This window comes from Ornithodoros turicata, chromosome 4 (assembly GCF_037126465.1).
Source record: "Ornithodoros turicata isolate Travis chromosome 4, ASM3712646v1, whole genome shotgun sequence".
In the NCBI taxonomy this organism is placed as follows: domain Eukaryota; kingdom Metazoa; phylum Arthropoda; class Arachnida; order Ixodida; family Argasidae; genus Ornithodoros; species Ornithodoros turicata.
In genome coordinates this window covers 73,044,861-73,057,353 of record NC_088204.1, presented here as the reverse complement: position 1 = coordinate 73,057,353, position 12,493 = coordinate 73,044,861, and the positions used below count along the sequence as shown (strand labels likewise).

General features: G+C 49.2%; 2 long non-coding RNA genes across 6 annotated transcripts; both read right to left on the bottom strand.

Moving 5' to 3' along the window:
* Positions 1-778: 778 nt before the first annotated feature.
* LOC135391857 (uncharacterized) lies at positions 779-2,231 on the bottom strand. The gene is made up of 2 exons (XR_010422124.1): positions 1,752-2,231; positions 779-1,693 (listed from the first exon to the last, which is right to left on the bottom strand). It is a non-coding gene; the product is annotated as an uncharacterized LOC135391857 (long non-coding RNA).
* Positions 2,232-4,531: 2,300 nt separating this feature from the next.
* On the bottom strand, positions 4,532-11,220 carry LOC135391860 (uncharacterized). 5 transcript variants are annotated; one of them, XR_010422129.1, is made up of 3 exons: positions 10,774-11,220; positions 9,597-10,700; positions 4,532-9,184 (listed from the first exon to the last, which is right to left on the bottom strand). It is a non-coding gene; the product is annotated as an uncharacterized LOC135391860 (long non-coding RNA). The 5 variants fall into 5 exon arrangements; XR_010422127.1 differs by having other exon boundaries at positions 4,532-9,787; positions 10,642-10,700; XR_010422128.1 differs by having other exon boundaries at positions 10,642-10,700.
* Positions 11,221-12,493: the final 1,273 nt, after the last annotated feature.

The following is a 12,493-nucleotide window of genomic DNA, read 5'->3' as shown; positions in this document are numbered from 1 at the left end:
CCCACTTGGTCGCGCCGATGGACGGCGGCAGTAAAAGCCGTGGTCCCGATGACGTACTCGACGAGCCAGAATCAGCAGGCGAGTTGAAGGAAGGCAATACACATTTTGTTTATTGCGGCTTTTGGGTGGTACAGGGCCGAATTAAGGGTTCTCGTCGACGATGCCCGATGAACTCCGGGCCTCGTCGCGGCGCTCGTGGCTTTTACGCGCTAGGGCGGCTAGGAGCTAGTGTGTATTGTCATCAAGCAATAGAACTACCTATGGAGGCAGCCCCTTTTACATAGACACTATCTTACATACCAGATAACAACGCTCCAAAAGGAGGAGCTAGTACTCAGGCAGCCCGTTACGCGTTGCTGCCACGATGATCGTGGTGATGGGTCCACGGAGGTGATGGCGACGACACTGTCGCTCACAATTAAGGCGCGCAATCTGCAATGCGTGTGGCATTTCCATCTCCTTACCACAGCTGCCGACAGACGTCCAACTACAGAGCAGTGTTCAGACGTTGAATGGGGAGAGGGCTTGGCCAACCGGAAACCATGCAGCTGTGCGGGTTGCTTGGAAAATTCGTGGACGTTCGCTCACAGTATTTATATTTTTTGGCCACTAAATCTTGTAACGAGGTTGATTTATAATCAAAAATAATGTCGGTCTGTAGTGGCCTTGCACAAGTGGACAACGGTGAAGATTTTCTCCTGCTTTTTACAGCAATATAACTGAGTACTTGTTCGAAGGGCAACTTTAACACAATGCACACGAAATAAGAGAGACTGAGTTGCAGTTGCGAGGACAGCGTATATTACACCATGAACGAGTCAACGTACATTTCTGTCCCATTGCTTGATGCAGGTCCACCACAATTTAAAAACTAGTTCCTGTTAAAAATAACGACGAACAAAATACTGGGCCCGGCTTGTACGACGCCGACGAATTTTTGATTTGGAATTAGCTGTGTGTCATTTGCGGCTACATAAGTTTAGCGGGACGGAAAGCGACGTGACCAGGAGCAGCATCTGGAGCACGTGGAGAGCACCTTGCAGTTTATACGAAACTGGTACAACGAATACGGGGTTTACAGAAACACGAAGAAGCGCGAAGGGTCCAACGTACACCCAATGAATCGGTCAATGCCTGTCGAGATGACATCTGCCCTGTCCTGTTTATCAGACACTTTACCGTTGCCTATTACTTCTTCGTCCTTTTCTTCTTCTTGTGCTTCTTGGTCTGTCCAGACCACGTGGTCCAGTCACACCACCCGCTGTTTCCTCCTCCTCCTCCCCTTTCGTTGCAGCAGGATTTGATACTCCGACATGACTTAAAATTTTGTTGGTCACTTTTCTCTCGTCCCCTGAGACACTGACCTGAACGGCACGAAGTGCATCTTGTTTCTGTACGTTGCACGCATTGACAGCGTTTTCCGCGACCTTTTTCACCTGTAGCAGCTTCTTTCCTAAGCATTTGATACTTGAGGATAAAGCGTTCACTTTATTTTGCAAGGTCTCCTGATGGTTGCAGAACGATATCACGCTACGCTGCATATCTTGGCTTACTCGAACAATATCGTCTGCTACGAAGTCCTTGGCGTGAGACATGTTCATTCCTTGTTCAGCAGACGGACCCTTGCATTCTGTGCTGTTGTGCTCAAGGATTTCACTGCGACGAACTCTGTACTTGCAACGAGGACAGCCAACTGAATGCCGAGAGCAGTCGTTGAGAAAATGAGATGTCATTGAGAGGTAATCACCTACAAAATCGCAACCGTCGGCGTAGTTCCAGCAGTGGACTTCGAACTGCAACAGTTCGCTCTCGGTGAACTCGAAGGTTTGCACCTCTCTGGCTGTGAAGCGACGTTTGTCAAACGGGCTCTTGCAGGGTTTCACAAGCAGCTGGTTGAAGCAGTGATGGCAGAATCCATGGGTGCATTCAAGGAGGTGCAGGTTTCTCGGCAAAACTCCGCACAAATCGCAGAAGCGTACCCCAGTCATTGCCTGGACAAACTGAAGTGGTCGCCAGTCAACATCTGCTGAGAATCCTGTAAGTACGGTTCCGCTGGGCATGATGGCCAGAGTGAGTCCGGGCTATCCTTCTGGGAAGCCTTCTGGACGCAGTGCAGCAAGGCAGCTATCATCTGACAGAGATTCCACTTGTTGCAGCTGTCACGAGGCCGTGATGCTGTTGCCTTCAGAATTCTTCAATCGGCTGACGCCTCCTCCTCGTTTTTGGTTAACCGTCGGTACCGCATTTCACCACTAGGACACTGACATTGCGTTGCAGTCAGGATCATTCGATAAATATGCGATATTCGATAAATATGCGATACGATAGTTTGCAACGCCACTTGTGATCGTGTTGCGGTATTGTAGTTGTGGTTGGAAGGGGTCTTTTTTTTTTCGTGCACAGGTACCCTTCCAACCACCACCACAACACCACAACACGACCAGAAGTGGCGTTGCAAAATATCGTACGGAGTGCCCACGTCCCAGCCCCCATACGTCGTGAAAGCGTCGTCGCCCAGCTCTGTCACGGAGTCGCACTAAACCGCCTGCGTACTGTTCTGCACTCTGTTCAGAGTATTGCCTGCCGCAATGAAACATCATTAAAAATAAAGTGTGTACAGTCGAGAAACTGTCATATTTATCGTACTACTGACGCATATTTATCGAATGATCCTGCCCGCAACACAATGTCACTGTCCTAGCGGTGAAATGCAGTACCGACGGTTAACCAAAAACGAGGAGGAGGCGTCAGTCGATTGTAAAATTCTGGAGCCAACAGCATCACGGCCACGTGACAGCTGCCACAAGTGGAATCTCTGGCACATGATAGCTGCCTTGCTGCACTGCAGTCAGAAGTCTTCCCAGGAGGATAACCCAGACTCACTCCGGCCGTCATGCCCAGCGTAACCGTGCTTACAGGATTCTCAGCAGACGTTGACTGGGGACCACTTCAGTTTGTCCAGGTAATGACTGGAGTACGCTTTTGCGATTTTGCGTATTTTTGCCAAGAAACCTGCACCTCCTTGAATGCACCCATGGATTTTGCCATCACTGCTTCAACCAGCTGCTTGCAGTCCCCTGCAAGTGCCCGTTTGACAAACGTCGCTTCACAGCCAGAGAGGTGCAAACCTTCGAGTTCACCGAGAGCGAACTGTTGCAGTTTGAAGTCCACTGCTGGAAATACGCCGACGGTTGCAATTTTCTCTCAATGGCATCAAATTTTCTCAACGACTGCTCTCGGCATTCAGTTGGCTGTCCTCGTTGCAAGTACAAAGCTCCTCGCAGTGAAATCCTTGAGCACAGCACCAGAAAATGCAAGGATTCACGTGCTGAAGAAGAAATGGACACTTCTCACATCAATGACTTCGTAGCAGACGATATTGTTCGAGTGAGCCAAGAAATGCAGCGTAACGATCATGAGGCCTTGCAAAATAAAGCAACCGCTTTATCGTCAAGCATCACATGCTTAGGGAAGAAGCTGCTACAGCTGAAAAAGGCCGTGGAAAATGCTGTCAATGCGGTGAAACATACAGGAGCAAAGAGCACTTCGTGCTCTTCAGGTTTGTGTCTCAGGGGACAAGAGAGAAGTGACCAACAAAATGGTATCAAATGCTGCGGCAGCGAGGAGCAGAAGAAGTGGAGGAGCAGAAAGCAGCGCGTGGGGCGTCTGGACAAACTACGAAGAAGAAGAAAAATACGAAGAAGTAATAATAGGTAGTAATATCGAGTCTGATAAATAGGGCCCTGTCAGCTCGGGGGCAGATATCATCTCGACAGATATCGATGGACTCTTTGGAACACATTGTGCATTATTCATGTTTTTGTAAACAGCATAATTTGGTCGCGCCAGTTTCGTCTAACCTGGAAGATGGTCGCTTTCTTCCGCTTATCCTAGACGACGTCACTTTCCCTCCCGCTTGAGTTGCAGTAGCCGCAACCTCGGCTTACGAGAACTGGTGAGCCGTTTCGTTTCCTCCACGGCGGGTGGGCCCCCAGCTGAAGAGTTGGGACATTTAGTGTAACATTGTGGTTCCTTTCGTCATCTCCACTTCGCAGTGATTTCTATGTCGAAAATTCATTGGCGCCGCATTCGTAAGAGTACTCAGCAACCCAGTATTTTGCTGATAGCTAGCTCTAAATTATAGTCGGCGTGTACAGAAGTGTACGCGCACCCTTGTCTGGTATTATATCAGTTGTTTTCTTACCTGCAACTCAGCCTCTTTCATTCCGTGTGCATTATGTAGTCCTTCGAACAACTACTAGGTTGTATTGCTGTGAACCGAAAGCTGGAGAAAGACTGGGAAAATGTCTATTTAAAATGCCTCTACAGACGGAAGAAATAGTACTTTTTTCGTATTGCAAATCAATCACAGCAAGCCATCAGTACGAAAAATTGAATTTACTTTATCGAAACACATATAGTTATCACATATATTGACAACTCCAAACAGAAGGGCACCGTGATGATCACACAGAAACTAGGAAGGTTCACTTAAGCTCCATTTCTCACCTAGAGCAATACGTACACGCAGTGATTAGACGTTTGCATTTATTCAGTGGGTGGCCATTGCAACAAAACATGACATCGTTGGTGCACAGCTGATTCCTGCTAACACTCACGCTATCATGGCCGCTCGTCCCGCGAATTGTTTTTTTTTCTTTTTTCGCGGGGTCATTAACAGGGGTGCATTGTATTCATCAGTGTACACGTGTTAATCTTAGCCTACAGCTCCGAAATGCGAACGTCGCTTCCTGTTTAACCCAAAAAGTGTACGAACTCCGCATTACAATGCACGGACACACGGCACGGATACACAGATGCATGGATAAACACGCCCACTGTGATACATGCGTAAAGGAGCAGGATACGGAAATGTACTCGGGTGCTAAGATGATTTCGTAAAAGTGCACGAGTGGGGCAACAAAAAGGTTTTTCTACATTGAGATTATGAATAACCTATTGGTGCGCACACAACCCATGCCCGCGTTCTAAAGTTTTTGTGTTTACGATCGTACCTCTACTGTCAACACCTAGGATCGCTCGCGCCTTATGATGGTAGCCTTGCCGATGGGTCTGATTTAGTATTTTCACTTATTTTCGCTACCAGTTTAGATATACCTTGGAACATCCCCTTGAGTTTGTGAGGAGTGGTGCAGCGGTACAGATTGGGGGAACACGGAATAACACGAAGGAGCAGACCAGAGTGAATGGAAAGTTGTCTGTTGAAGCCCACTTGTGAAGATAGCACAGCTTCACTTAATTTTGGCGTAAGGACTAGTGAGTACATCACGTTATAGCGCCACTGTGGCAGCTCTATTCCTACTGTCCGGACAATACAGTATTGAACTCTTCAAACATCATGAAACAATCAGGCTTACCCAACCGGCCATATGAACAATAATTACTGTCAAAGCCGATTAATACAAATTATTCGCGGTAATACGATAGGAAAGTAAAAAAACTATAAGGCTGCAATGAACCTCTCACTATAGCGAGCACTGTAGCAAAAAAAGGTGCATGCGGAAAGAATTGTTAAAAACACGGTGGCATAGATCAATAAGGAAAGGCCCGACAGTGCGGACACGAAGGCGGACACGAACGAAGTCTGACAACGCACGGAGACGCACAGGGACCATGTTCGTATTCGTCCTGCTTAAAGGGGTATCGACAGGTCATCCCAGGTTATCCCAGATAAACATTACACATTAAAAAAAAAAAAAAAAGAAACGGTGACTTGCACCGATGTGAACGTGCATTGAAACTTTCACAGCGACGAGGGTAGTAGAAACGGAGAAAATAGGCATCGCGGATACCGACACTCATGCAGCTCACACATCACGGCCCTCACCGCCGCCATTGGGGCAGCGCACGAGGAGTCACGTGCTTACTGCTGCCAATGGGAATGAACGAAATGTGACGTCTGCGCGTAGCTCTGGAGTGCGTTGGAGGGCCTGTATCTCGCTAAGTACGACACGTAGAAGACTATTTTTTTTTTTTTTCGTCTGTGTTCTGGCGTGTAATACAACGCGTCCATGATGTAACTATATGAAAGTGCCTCAACCCCTTTAATCCTCATTTTCTTATGCATCTTCGAATACGGACACGCAGGGGCGGATCTAGGGTTTTCGCGAGGTGGGGGGGGGGGGGGCGCTTTGGACAAGTGCCGCGTGCATGCCGGGATTGGTCCACCGAACCTTATGTTCAAGTCTGGAATTGATGGGGTGTCCATCCCCCACCCCCGTAGATCCGTGCAGGCGGACGCGCCTATGGGGACGGCAAATCGCCTTCCCTTTTGCATCTACGTGTACAAAAACGTAGGCCGGGGCGTACAATGGCGTACAAATGGAGCACGGGATATACACGTCCAGTAGTTGGCACCGTTTCCAAATGGAATGAACTCTGGGTGGACAGCTGAATGTAAGGCAATTGTTCATCCTGTACGGATTCATCGCCCATGGGATAGGCACGTCTGCAGCACCGAAGTATCCACGTATCTCACACTGTATTATTGTTATCTCACACTCGCAGAATATTATTTCTCCGTGTAAAGCGGACGAATCGTAAAATTAACTTCTAGTTCTGAGAAGTGTGACGCCATAGGGTGTAAGGCAAAAACCGGAAGACGACGTGGCCCACTTGGTCGCCGATGGACGGCGGCAGTAAAAGCCGTGATCCCGGTGACGTACTCGTCAAGCCAGAATCAGCAGGCGAGTGGAAGGAAGGCAATACCCATTTTGTTTATTGCGGCTGTTGGGTGGCACAGGGCCGAATTAAGGGTTCTCGTCGACGATGCCCGATGAACTCCGGGCTTGCGCGGCCCTCGTGGCTTTTACGCGCTAGGGCGGCTAGGAGCTAGTGTGTATTGTCATCAAGCAATAGAACTCCCTATGGAGGCAGCCCCTTTTACACAGACACTATCTTACATGCCAGATAACGACGCTCCAAAGGGAGGAGCTAGTACTCAGGCAGACCGTTACGCGTTGCTGCCACGATGGTCGTGGTGATGAGTCCACGGAGGTGATGACGACGACACTGTCGCTCACAATTAAGGCGCGCAATCTGCAATGCGTGTGGCATTTGCTGCCGACAGACGTCCAACTACAGAGCAGTGTTCAGACGTTGAATGGGGAGAGGGCTTGGCCAATCGGAAACCATGCAGCTGTGCGGGTTGCTTGGAAAATTCGTGGACGTTCGCTCATAGAATTTATATTTTTTGGGCACTAAATCTTGTAACGAGGTTGATTTATAATCAAAAACAATGTCAGTCAGTAGTGGCATTGCACAAGTGGACAATGGTGAAGATTTTCTCCTGCTTTTTACAGCAATATAACTGAGTACTTGTTCGAAGGGCAACTTTAACACAACTTGCAACAACTTGCACACGAAATAAGAGAGACTGAGTTGCAGTTGCGAGGACAGCGTATATTACGCCATGAACGAGTCAACGTACATTTCTGTCCCATTGCTTGATGCAGGTCCACCACAATTTAAAAACTAGTTACTGTTAAAAATAACGACGAACAAAATACTGGGCACGGCTTGTACGACGCCGATGAATTTTTGATTTGGAATTAGCTGTGTGTCTCTTTCGGCTACATCAGTTTAACGGGACGGAAAGCGACGCGACCAGGAGCAGCACCTGGAGCACGTGGGGAGCACCTTCCAGTTTATACGAAACTGGTACAACGAATACGGGGTTTACAGAAACACGAAGAAGCGCGAAGGGTCCAACGTACACCCAATGAATACGTCATTGCGTGTCGAGATGACATCTGCCCTGCCCTGTTTATCAGACGCTTTACCGTTGCCTTTTACTTCTTAGTCCTTTTCGTCTTCTTGTGCTTCTTGGTCTGTCCAGACCACGTGGTCCAGTCACACCACCCGCTGTTTCCTCCTCCTCCTCCCCTTTCGCTGCCGCAGGGTTTGATACTCCGACATGACTTAAATTTTTGTTGGTCACTTTTCTCTCGTCCCCTGAGACACTGACCTGAACGGCACGAAGTGCATCTTGTTTCTGTACGTTGCACGCATTGACAGCGTTTTCCGCGACCTTTTTCACCTGTAGCAGCTTCTTTCCTAAGCATTTGATACTTGAGGATAAAGCGTTCGCTTTATTTTGCAGGGTCTCCTGATCGTTGCAGAACGATATCACTCTTCGCTGCATATCTTGGCTTACTCGAACAATATCGTCTGCTACGAAGTCCTTGGCGTGAGACTTGTTCATTCCTTGTTCAGCACACGAACGCTTGCATTCTGTGCTGTTGTGCTCAAGGATTTCACTGCGACGAACTCTGTACTTGCAACGAGGACAGCCAACTGAATGCCGAGAGCAGTCGTTGAGAAAATGACATGTCATTGAGAGGTAATCACCTACAAAATCGCAGCCGTCGGCGTAGTTCCAGCAGTGGACTTCGAACTGCAACAGTTCGCTCTCGGTGAACTCGAAGGTTTGCACCTCTCTGGCTGTGAAGCGACGTTTGTCAAACGGGCACTTGCAGGGTTTCACAAGCAGCTGGTTGAAGCAGTGATGGCAGAATCCATGGGTGCATTCAAGGAGGTGCAGGTTTCTCGGCAAAACTCCGCACAAATCGCAGAAGCGTACCCCAGTCATTGCCTGGACAAACTGAAGTGGTCGCCAGTCAACGTCTGCTGAGAGTAGTATGGGATCAGCTCAACTGGCCCACAACTCACATCTTCGTCTGGACGCCATTAATGAGCAATTAGAGCTAATTGGGACCCCCCACATTAATCAGGATCATTCAGGGAGTCATTACACTAATTGGGGCGCATCTAGGACGTGTCCAGACCACTGTGTGAGTTGTGGGCTAGTTGAGCTGATAAAAAATAAAAAAATAGGTAGCAAATAAAATAAAAAGATAGAGATAGAGTGGAGAGAAGGAGTTTAGTTGAAGATCAACGATGTCATCTTGAAGAAAGCGGCCCGGAACGGCCGCTGACCGTCGCTGGGCGACGGAGCACAGAGGCAGGTTTGGAGAGAAGGAGTTTAGTTGAAGATCAACGACGCCATCTTGAAGGAAGCGGCCCGGAAAGGCCGCTGACCATCGCCGGGCGACGGAGCACAGAGGCAGGTTGCAAAGCATCCCAGCTATGACCACAAGTTCCGGACATCCTGTGACGTCAGCTGTGACGTCATCATGGCATGTCTGGGCAAGTTAGGACAGCTCTGGACATGCAAGGAGAAAAACACTCGTAATACAGAGGCTGGGAAAGCAAGAGTATGCAAACCATCATTAGCTAACAAGAAAAAACAATTAGTTACACAACAAATGAGCCCACCAGAACAGGAGCGCAGAACCATGCGACTGCTCCATCCGAGAGGCAGGCAGAAACTGACTCGTAATGCTTTTTTGTCCTGTATAAAGCCCCGCAGCTGCACCCCCTAGCGGTTACTTTCTCAACTAATCTCACAACAAAATTATTAAGAATCACGCCAGCGCTACTCCCGGTCCCAAGGCAGAAGATGATAGAAAATGGCGGGAATGCCCGGACAACAGCAACCAGCACTGGCACGAAAATCGCAAACAAAGCGGGAACAAAGTTGACGAAAGCATTAGTTACGCAACAAATCACCTCACCACAGCAGGAGCGCAGACCGATGCGACTGCTCTCGTCGACAGCCAGGGATCAAGTGACGACGGAGCGAACGACCGCACGTCTTTTCCCAACGAGAGCCAGAGGTGGACTGACGTAAGCGCCACTCTACGGGTGCTACGCATGCGCGCGCTCGTAGCGCCCTCTGCGCGCTCCTACCGCCACCTGCGAGAGGCTAAGAGAGAAGAGCATTCCTGCGCCCCCTGCTGGCCGTTCTCATTGGTCGTGAGGCTAAGTGAGAAGAGCATTCCTGCGCCCCCTGCTGGCAGTTCTCATTGGTCCAGACATCATCCTATTGTCTCAGGGCTACACTGTTTTTTTCCACTAATGCTCCTTTGGTCAATCTGCAGTGAAGCCACGGTATGACGTCATCATGCACCTGCGTGGCTCAAGGACGCGTGCGCTCTAGACAGGGGACCTATTATTTATTGAATCACTATCCCAAGATTATTTCCTTTATTCTTCTATAACGATTGCATAGGAAACTATTGCAGAAGAGCACCATGCATGAAAACTGATCGTAGGAATTCCAAAGTCTTACTAAATGAGACTTGCAAAAGAACAAAACATCCTAACATGTAACTCCATCAATGGCTAATAAGAGGACTAGGCACTCAACAAATCAACGCGCGCAGAACTCGGGGCAGCACTATCGTCAAGACGACAATGTTCCTTGTCAAAAAAGAAAAAAATACTAAGCGTCAACAAAGGAAAGCATGCATATCGGGGCATGAAAACTGATCGTAGGAATTCCAAAGTCTTACTAAATGAGACTTGCAAAAGAACAAAACATCCTAACATGTAACTCCATCAATGGCTAATAAGAGGACTAGGCACTCAACAAATCAACGCGCGCAGAACTCGGGGCAGCACTATCGTCAAGACGACAATGTTCCTTGTCAAAAAAGAAAAAAATACTAAGCGTCAACAAAGGAAAGCATGCATATCGGGGCATATCAGGACAAATTCGTACGACTGCTGGGCAACAGAGGAAAACAAACACTTGAACAGAGTGAAAAAGGCACTCACCATCATTTTTCCCGTTCACAGCATTCCCTCATTGTAAATCCGCTCGTCACAAAATCCACCTGCATCGTCGAACACCATTCACCAGTGACGAACCACACATCCGCACGCCATCAGAGGCAGACAGAACCCCACCTAAGCTACGCTCTTCCACTGACGGCCAACGCCAGGAGCAGAATTTGCGTGTCGAGACCCGTCAGTGTCCAAGAGAGAAGTGAATCCTTGCGCCCCCTGCAGGCCGTTCTCATTGGTCGTAACGGCATCCTATTGTCTCAGGGCTACACAGTTTTTTTCCACTAATGCTCCTCTAGACAAGGTCAACCTGAAACAATAGGGCTTGGACACCGCAAAACAAGTCTAAACATGCGAGAAAAGGCTTAACACGAGCGCGGTCACCGCTAAACACGGCAAACATACGAGAAAAGGAGCGCGTCAAATCACTCACCTTTTCCCCCGCGGCAACTTCCAGGCAGAAACTGAGCGAGCGCGGAGAACATACGTCTGCTCCCTACGAGATCCAGCCAGCAACTGAGCGAGCGCGCGGAGCGCACGTCCGTCTTCCGCGACGGTCCGAGAGAAACTGAGAGAGGCGACGCGCGCGCGCCCTCTGCTCCACCCGTCCGCGCATGCGCGCGCGCGCGCTGCTAGCGCCCCCTGCGCCGGCCGCGGGTGTTTTCGGTTTCGGCTCTCTGCTGCGCGCGCGCGCGCTCCTAGCGGCGACGGGTGGCTTTTCAGTTTCGCTTTCATTCTCCGTTCTTTGCGCGCGCGTTTATCTCTATAAAGGCAGCGCGCACCGCGCTCGCGTCATCACTACGTGAAGATGTTCAGCTACCACTCTTTACAAAATTGTTCCCGTACCCACGCTTCTTGGGAAGAAGTGGAGAAGGAATGTTTCAACGGCGAAAGTCCCCGCAACGAGCTCGTCATCACTGCTTTTCGCTACGTGATAGACATGGTAGGCTTTGGCAATATAGGAGAGATCTCGCCGGGGCCGCTGCAGGAGATGGTGCGTCGAATTTACGCCCGTTACAAGAACGTCTGCATAACGGTTCCTGACGGACCCTGGGACTGATGAGCGAATTTGTGAGCTTGGCCAACGCAGAATTCAACTACATCGCTGCAGACATCGTGGACCTTCTCGCTCGTGCCATCGCTCATATTAAGCACGCCCTGCGGAAGCAGCGACATTTGCAAGCAGTCTACATCGTCAACTTCGTCACTGATTTATTGAAATACCGCTTGGTTATTGACATGCAACGCATTAAACAGTCCGAATAACTTTGACGAGACTCTGTGTGTTCTTTCACTGAAACATCTTTATTGAATACATACAAAGGACTTGGTCGATAGATGCCTGCACCCTCCCTGACTTGCCTCAAGAGAAAGGATATGGGGTATCTTCATCCGAGCGCCGTCATTGCGCGGGTCACTGCGTCAGCACGATGACGGAATGGTCATTCTTTTCGTACACCCATTCCGCTACCACACTGCCACGATGTCCCGTGCTGCTCCTGTCTGCGAGAGAGAGAGAGAGAGAGGGATGTCTCGACTAGAACTTTTATTCTCGATTACATGCGCGTGCAGCTCTTTGTTCCGCGGTTACTCGATGCCTGACGTCGACGGTCTCTCTTCCGGGTTTTCCGGTGCTGCACAAAGAGGGAGTACTATCGTAATCCTATACGCGTCAAAACACTAGGAAAGCTTACCGTATTCGCAGCTCCCATAAGGGAAGGAGTGTACGGCATCCACGAGATAGCGTTTGTCGTCGTAGGGGACCAAGCTCTTCTTGAGTCTCGAAATGGTGTACATCGTTTGCTTTATACTCTGGATGGTGCACTGCTTCTGAGAGACCGCC